Below are 9,491 nucleotides of genomic sequence, written 5' to 3' on the forward strand. Positions count from 1 at the left end.
TAGCCCTCACCCTCCACACTGCCCTCTCACACCTGGACCCGAAGAACAGGAACACATATGTGAGAATGCTGTTCATTGACTACAGTTCAGCATTCAACACCATTGTGCCCTCCAAGCTGGCCATCAAGCTCAGAGACCTCGGACTCAACAGCGCCCTCTGCGACTGGATCCTGAACTTCCTGACGGGCAGACCCCAGGCAGTGCGGGTGGGAAATATCACATCCTCCACCCTGATTCTCAACACCGGTGCCCCCTCAAGGCTGCGTGCTCAGCCCTCTCCTCTACTCCCTGTTCACCCACGACTGCGTAGCCACACACAGCTCCAACACCATCGTGAAGTTTGCTGATGACACGACCGTCATCGGCCAGATCACAGACGATGACGAGACGGCATACAGAGAGGAGGTCGAAAACCTGACATCTTGGTGCCAGGAGAACAACCTCCATCTCAACATCAGCAAAACAAAGGAGCTGATTGTGGACTACAGGAAGCAGCAGGGAGAGGGACACGCCCCCATCGCCATCAATGGGACTACGGTGGAGAGAGTCAAAAGCTTCAGGTTCCTTGGGGTCCACATCACTGAGGACCTGACATGGTCTCTTCACACCACCACCATCACCAAGAAAGCTCGACAGCGGCTCTTCTTCCTCCGCAGGTTGAGGAGGTTCAAAATGGATTCCAGGATACTCTGCAACTTCTACAGGTGCACGATAGAGAGTATCCTCACTGGCAGCATGACGGCCTGGTACGGCAGCTGCAACCGACCTCGATCGTAAGGCTTTACAGAGGGTGGTGAAAACTGCACAGCACATCACCAGGACGGAGCTGCCATCCATGGAGGACCTTTACTCCCAGCGGCTCAGGAAGAAATCACTACGGATTATCAAAGACCCCCATCACCCCAGCCACAAACTGTTCTTTCTGTTGCCGTCTGGCAGACGTTACCGCAGCATCCTGGCAAGGACAAGAAGATTCGGAGACAGTTTCTTCCCGCGGGCAGTGAGACTGTTAAAAAATTGAACTGTTGAAACAACTTCAAACATTCAACTGCTACTCAGTAGTATGTATCTAATACCTAATATATATATATCATTCCAATAACTTGTATATAGACTCATACTGCACTATTCCACATCATAACTTTATTTCATTTTTATAACTATTATTATTTTTGTATTGCTCTTGCTCTTATTGTTATTATGTTATGTTATTATGTTGCATTGTTGGAGAAGCCTGTGACATAAGATTTTCAACTGCATAATTACTCTGTAGCTATGTCAGATTGACAATAAAGAACCTTGAACCTTGAACTTGAACCTTGGCTTGTAGTGCTTTCATTAAAGGCTGCGGGGGTGTAAAAAACAGAAGGGTTAAATTCCCCGTAGATCATGATAAGATTGATTAATACCGTTACCCTCGAAGTGCTTTAAATGTATAAAATTGCTGTAATTGTTATATAGTGGGTGATACAAGAGGAGAGAGACGCGACCAACTAATTATTTGGAACGACCGAATCTCATCACAACTCTTGCTGTGGGGTTAATCAGGCTCATTAAACGTGACGATAAAGAGATTTTGTTGACTGGGTTCCGACTCCTTGCCTGAAGCCGCAATCGCCGTAAGGGGGTTGTAGAAGCTTGCTTCAGGAAGTCACGCTATCTGTTGAAATATACATCGCACAATAAAAATCTGCCTGACTGTATGGGGATAAAATGTGTGTAAAACTGCAAACATAATTTAAGAACACCACTCTGTACACAGTACATACATTTTATAAGTCAAATCTGTGTAATAATTGAGAGAAAACATAGAAGTACAGTGGAGTGGAGGCAAAGTCTGCACCAAACAGAGGCAGCTCATTCGTGGTCAGCTGCTGCCCTCTGGTGGCGAACAGGTTGTATAACAATATTTGACAAAAATGTTCCAGTATATTTAAATAAATACAAACGAACACATATCAACATAGTCAGATAATATAAACGAGGTCAATCATGGAAGGAGATTTTGAAAAAATTATATAAGCGTTCCAATTTCCGGAAGCTTCCGCGAGCAACTGGTCAGGTGCTACCATCTGGTGGTCAATATGGTGTGGCACAAAACAAACAGACTAATGATAAATTAAGGTTTGGCTCCATCTGCTGGACATATTGTATATTATATTATTTTTAGAATTTCAACGAGAAGAAACAACAAATAGGTGTCCCAGTACCAGGGAGTCTACTAGAACAGTGGGGGCAGACAGAGAGATTGATCGTTAGTGGGATCAAATTGGGGGACCGGAAGAAGGCTGACATTTAATGACTGATATATAAGTAATAATAATATATAATATATAACTGACATTTAATAACTGATATATAAGGCTCGATATTTCTGAAAATGAGAACACCGTTAACGGCATTCTATTTCAGAAAAAGGGGGGATATAGATCAGGCAATATGTATGTGAGATTATTACGTTTTTAAGAGAAATTGATACATTTAAAATAATCTAGTTTTGGTTATTTTTTGTTTTGTTTTGTTTGTTTGTTCCTTTTTTGTTCGGTTTTGTTTTATTTTTGCTTTATTTTTTTTGTTTTGTTTATTGTTTTCTGCATAGTCTCTTGTCCACACTCCAGTCTAGTTGGTGGCGGTAATGCACCTACAAGTTGGTTTGCCAACCGCCAATAAACACTAAAGAAGTAGAAGAGATGAGTTCAAAACCATATTTCCAGCAACTTAAGGGCTTGGTATGAGACTTCTCCACACAGGTTGCTGACGCCAAAGGGGGACCCGAGAATCACGAGGCCAACACAGCAGAGTTCGTCTGGCTGAAAGTCATCAGGCCTAAGTGACTCAACCCCAGGTTTTCCGGCCCCTACCGAGTGACCCAAAGGACCTCCCATGCCGTCCGCCTAGAAGGAAAGGGAGACAACTGGTACCACTGGAGCCAGTGTGCGGTCGGGAAAACACCTGCGAGGACCCTAGACGACATCAGGACAGATCTGGCCCTCGTCAAGGCAGTCGACCCAGGAGGCGCCATCAGCGGACCGGAGGAGGAGGATCGGGAGGACATCTCTCCAGCAGTCGACCCAGGAGGCACCATCAGCGGACCGGAGGAGGAGGATCGGGAGGACATCTCTCCAGCATCGACCCGGAAGCTGCCATCAGCGGGCCGGAGGAGGAGGATCGGGACATCTCTCCAGCCTCGACCCGGAAGCCGCCATCAGCGGGCCGGAGGAGGAGGATCGGGACATCTCTCCAGCATCGACCCGGAAGCCGCCATCAGCGGGCCGGAGGAGGAGAATCCAGAAGACATCTCTCTAGCAGGCAGCCCAGAAGCCGCCGTCAGCGGGCTGGGGGGACAAAGACACGGCAAACCAAGACGGCACAGGGAACTCCACTTCCCGCAGAAACAGGTTGATATAGCCGGTGTGGAACTTTGTTTTAACAATCCATTTTTTGGAGGAACTTTCAACTTTATTTTTATATTCCCATTTGTTTAAGGGATTTGTATTTTTATATTCCCATTTGTTTAAGGGATTTGTATTTTTATATTCCCCCATTTAAGGGATTTGTTTGTTTTTATTCTACAGAACTATGTGTTAAAGGTTCCAAGAAATATTGAAGGGTTCTTTTGGGACAGACTACTGACATATGTGGGGACCCACAGTTACCATTAAAAACCTATCGCTTAAAATCAATCACTAACCAAGTTGGGAGTAACTCCTGTTTTACTTTCCAAATAGGCCCTTTTATCATTACTCAACATCTGGACGAGGGTAGATGTCTATTTAAATACTCCTCGTACTAAAGAGGGTTTTGGCATATCTGGGTCTCAATCTCCCTCAGGGGGCACGTTTTGTATTCTGAGGAACCAAGGTACGATCGCATTGGCCATTGGTAATATACGGTTTAAAGATACCAGAAGAATTTGAGCTAACAGCATAATTATGTACGGGCACTGGAGAATGGTAGCGGGCCTGGGCCTCCTACTTACCATTATGGTAACGATAATTTTCATTGTCTGTAAAACTAATGATGTTCTTTCTCCAACTCTCGCCCCAGAGGAAGAGATAGAAAGGACCACCAAGAGGGACTAGAGTAGCGAGCCTTATGTCTCCAAAAAGAACCTTCACTCTCCAAGAAGGTAGCGACGGAATAGTGGACATAGATTTGTGCGCAATCGCCCCATGTTCCAACTATGACAGATCATACTCAGGTTTCGCTAAATATGTCTGCCTCACCCCAACAGTATGCAATACTCACACCCGAGGATGTAAATGCGAATCCTGGTCTTATGTACTAGTTAACTCTGGTCCGAAAGACTGGGGATATACGCCTAAATTCAAATCAGCAAGGATTGTTGCGTCACTAAAACGTAGAATGAAAGTCATTAGAAAGAACCCTATCTCTCCCTGTGCTATAGGAAGATGCAACCCTGTCTCAATTATCCTAAGAGGGGTTTAGATCGGCGATGCAGGTCTATATATTTTGGCAGCACACGCAGGAAGAAAGTCACCCCAAGGTCTGTTTAAAATAGTTGTCACTCCGAAACCAGCAGTAACTCGCCCAACTAACGCCGTGATACAATATATGTCCAAAATCATCTGTGGAGATAAATGTACTAGCGAAGTTGGCGAAATTGAACCGCTAGACATAATTCAAATGGCCACGGGTTTTACTGATGATAATCTATGGTTAAAATGGGTTGCTGGGACTGCTCACGAACAAATGGTAGGTGATTGTTTAGCTTGTGCGACCGCTCGTCCCCACTTGATAACTGACCCCGCTCCTCTCTTCCCTTCAGATATCTGGGGTTACAACTGCATGTTAAAACTTACCCAAATGGCTAGCCCATCAAACTGTGCAACCTTAGCCAGCCTTTTCCCACCGATTGATAATGGCACAAAAACAGGACCCTTTACACCAAGAAAAGGCAGAGGGGGATACACTTGTTTCAAATTAACCAGCGCCTCCCCCAAATGTAATCTGGGTAATGTTTCCTCTGACTGGTGCAACAGTACTCTAGCAGGTAATATGGTAGGTCATTGGGCCAGGGGTGGGCTTTACTATTATTGTGGCGGCCGACGGTTGTATACCAGAATTCCGGAAGCATCAATAGGACTTTGTGCAATGACCCGCCTCCATGCCCCTTTGACATTACTAGGTGACAGGTTAATTCCCCTCGATGCGAAACACGTCTCGAACGGTCAGTTAGCTAACCGACGGCGAAGACACGTTTTAAACAAAAGGGACGCAGAGGTCAACTTTGACCTTTCCAGTAACTCCCCTACTTACATTGACTCCATAGGAATCCCTCGGGGGGTCCCTAATGAGTACAAATTAGCTGACCAGATCGCGGCAGGGTTCGAAAATATTCCTATAATTTCAGCTTTTCTTCCCATTACTCCTAACAAAAATGTAGACAGGATTAACTTTGTACATTACAATGTCCTACGTTTGGCGAACCTCACTAGGGACGCAGTAGAAGGCCTAGCTGAACAGTTGGAGCCTACCTCCCTTATGGCTATACAGAATAGAATGGCGTTGGATATGCTTCTGGCGGAGAAAGGGGGTGTTTGCGCAATGTTCGGTGATATGTGCTGCACATTTATTCCCAATAACACGGCGCCTGACGGTTCCGTGACTAAAGCCTTAGAGGGTCTACGTACCCTATCCAAAACCATGCATGAACAATCAGGGATCAACAATCCTATGGAGGAATGGATGACAAACATGTTTGGTAAATGGAAAAGTTTAATAATGTCTCTTCTAATTTCTGTAGCTACTTTTATTGCCATTTTGGTGACATGTGTTTGTTGTTGTGTGCCTTGTATCCGCTCATTGTGTGTTAGACTCATCAGTTCCACCATTGAGGGAAAAGCTGCCCCTTCCCCTTCGTACCAAATGCCCTTGTTGGCTTATGCGTCGGAGGGGGAAGAGTACTATGACTGAGCCGACAAGGACGAACTTTTTTAGACATATGTTAATCTCCCTCCACTGTCATAAGAAGTTGTTGATGTGGACTGTTCCTAAAGGTTTAAAGTGCTCTAAATTCCAGCTTCTGATGGATTTATATAAATGTTGGGACAGACACAGTAGAAAAGAATGACAGTGGTTATGTTTCAAATGCTATATGTTGATCTCGTGTGGTGAGATCAAAAGAGGGATTGAAGTAAACAGATATGATTCTAAACTGTATTGAAGTAAACATGTATTATTTTGAATTGTATTTTAGTGAACATGTATTGTTTGAACTGTTTTAAGTAATCACATATATAGATATTATATTCTCACTTACAACTCACTGTCCCAGAGATCCTGTTACACACACATACACCTCCTTTCTACTAAGCACACACACACATATTCTTTTCAAGGTTCTTTCTGGGCATCATTATATCTGTGCACAATGTTTAATTGTCTGAGAGTAATAGTTTATGTGAAATATTCCATGGGAAAATAAGGGAGTGGATATCGGTGCAGAGATAAGATTGACTTTGCCCTTGTGGAACTTCAGAATCTCACGTTCTGGTCAGAACTCTGATTCGCTGTATTGGACCCGACCAGAAGTGAATGCAACCAGTAAAAACACCTGGGGGAGTGAGCAGCTCACACAGCTCCTCCCCACGGACTCTCTAATTTGCTTCGGAGTAAAATGGGAAGGAAAAAGTCAACACATCTCCGCCCCAAAATATGAATATGAATACTGTTGTTTTTGTATGTAAAATGCTTCTTGTTTGCTGACTCGCTGGTCTAGATTCCTGTATACCGCATCACAAACCTGAAGTCCGGAGTACTCTGTAAAACTTGTATACATGTTTTGTTTCCTACTAGTAAACTCAGATAATTGTTATAACTTTTGATTCCGGTGTTTTCAATGTCGTGTGTTGTCTGGGTTTGCTTCCTGTGTCGCGAGTTTTGATCGCTCAGTGATGATACTTTATATTTCTGGAATCTCAGCTTGCTAATCGATATCTTGTTTGTGCAGATCCGATAAGTAATAAGGGTATTTTACCGTGAGTTCTGTGCTAAGTGCGTTAGCATTTTTTCACTCAGGGCTCATTTAGACGCTTCTTGTGAGACTTGTGTTTTGTTTCGGTAAAAATGGTTCGTATCGTCAGGTAGCTGAGTTTCTTCCCCGTTAAGTGGGTATGACACATTAATAGGTTTTTAAATGTTAAGAAGCCCTGAGACACAGTTTTGTGAAAAAAAGCCCGTAGCTCCTCTCAATAAGCAAAGGCGCAACTTACTCCAGCTAAACCAATCGTCTGCGTCTTATCCCCACAGCCAATCACAGCACACCCGGCAAACGCTTAAATCTGCTCTTTCTCTCCCCTGCAGCATCGTTTAGGAGAACTGATGCAAGCACAGTCGTTTACTCGCTGCGTCACTAGACACGATAAACAAAAAACCATGTCCGATTCGGACCAAAATCCCTTCCAGGAGGATGCCGATCCCAGCACCATCTGTGAGATTGCTTCCACATCCTCATACGGCCGGCGCACCAGCGCCCGGGTAGCCTCCCGAACCGGCTCCCCCTCAGCAGAGACAGGCTTTCTCCTGTCTCAACTCGAAGAGCAGGGCATCTCCCCCGCTCCAGGCCTTCCCCTTCCCCAACTCCGAGAACTGGCAGCACTCGCTACAAGCCGTCTTCCCAGCCAGGAGTCAGCCGATCCAGCAGGCCCCCTCGCCGAGCCCAGTCGCGGACGCGGGGGCAAAAGATCTTGCAAATCAGCCTACGCAGAGGCCCCTCCAGCAAAGAAGAAAACCTCACTTCTCGCCAACCCTCCCACCCCAGGGAGCTCCGCAGAGCAGCAGCCACCAGACACCAGCGTCATCACATCGCTACAATCCCTGGCCAACTCCCTGCACAACATCGATGCACGATTGCAATCTCTGGAGAGCATCCACTTCCGCCTCATCTACCATCACTGCAGCTCAATCTTCCATGATGCTCCCAGGGCCCTCGCACTTCCAGCCCATTTCACTTCCGCAAGACGGGGCCATCGCTCATTCCCTGGCCTCAGCCACTCTAGCCCCACCCCTAGGTAGGCCGTACATGCCAAAGGCAGCTAATATTTCAACCCGGCTGAGGGTAAAAATATTACAAGGTAAAGACATTAACTTGGTCAGCCTTTTTCTTCCCTCTCCCGAGTGCGAGTAAAATATTGCCACCGGGGGAGGTTAAGGCATCAGATCCCCACCTTAACAGAGACCTTAACATCGGGCAGTTTCTTGTAGCTTTTGGAGTTTATAGGGATGTGATCTGCTCCGTTTATCCCGAGAGGAGACAAGAGCTCGACAGCTACCTGGCGCTAATTGGGGACCTAAGCCAGAATTATGCAAAAAACGTATTCTTTCAATACCATAAAAGTTTCTCCAGCAAAGCTGCTCTCTTCATTTCACAGGCAAACAGTCGCTTGGACTGGTCCGTGTGTAACGGAGTTACAAATGTGTAGGCTATAAATAATTATTAGTTTATAAATTAGGTTGTGAATTTTATTTCTATGAGATTGTTTCCTTTTAATATTTTTGAGTAATGTTTCTAGTGGGAACACTTTCCCGTTGCACATCGTTTTCTACTTCCTGTATGTCATTTCCGCTTTCCCCTCACACTGAAGTGAGCACTGCTGAGGGTAAGCTGTGCTAGGAATTGTGTGACAGTTCATTACAATTTTGTGTGGTAAACCGGCTATTTAAGTTTATGAAAGTGATGTATGTATTGTTAAGTGTCAATTTGGGTATATTATTAACCCGTTTTTGTTAAGTTTCCACCGTAAGAAATTGTATTTTTGAGTGATATTTACGGTGTGGTTTTGGCGGGAAATAGACGCGATCTGCATCATTTTCTTTGTTTACATGTCAACACTTTCTTTTCTTTTGTAAAGATGTGCAACGCAGATGTAAAGAGAATGTTGTTTTTGTTCTCAGGTATGTTTGTGTTTGTATTTTGTGTGGTTACTTAAAAATAAGATGTTCTTGGTCATTTAATAATTTCTCATTGTATAAATAAGCTAGTATGTATACATAAATACTAGGGACACTGAAGTGAGCACTGCTGAGGATGTGCAACGCGGATGTAAAGAGAATGTTGTTTTTGTTCTCAGAATAAATGCCAGAAAAGACACCCAGATGCTTCGCTATCGTTTCCTGATCGATAACAGGTCGCTTACGGTTGTGACCCGTTACACGTACAGTGATGGCCATCGGAGGCGCCCCCTTGATCACCTGCATCCACTGCGGTAACCCAGGCCACATTGCTCCCTTCTGCCCCATAGTAGCAGTTGACTTTTCACAGAATTTGAGTTATTTTTTCAGAAGTTTTCTTTTTTTTCTCAAAATTATGACTTTTCTCAGAAATTCAGAATTTTTGAGGAAAGTCATAATTTATTTGACCTTTTTCTCAGAATTTGACTTTTTTTCTACACAAAATCCCAAACCAAATGGAGGAATCCCATTGGAGCAGGAGATGATGCCTTCAGGGACCAACACATTTCCAGGGAGAT

Source organism: Trematomus bernacchii, unplaced genomic scaffold (genome assembly GCF_902827165.1).
Source record: "Trematomus bernacchii unplaced genomic scaffold, fTreBer1.1, whole genome shotgun sequence".
Taxonomy (NCBI): domain Eukaryota; kingdom Metazoa; phylum Chordata; class Actinopteri; order Perciformes; family Nototheniidae; genus Trematomus; species Trematomus bernacchii.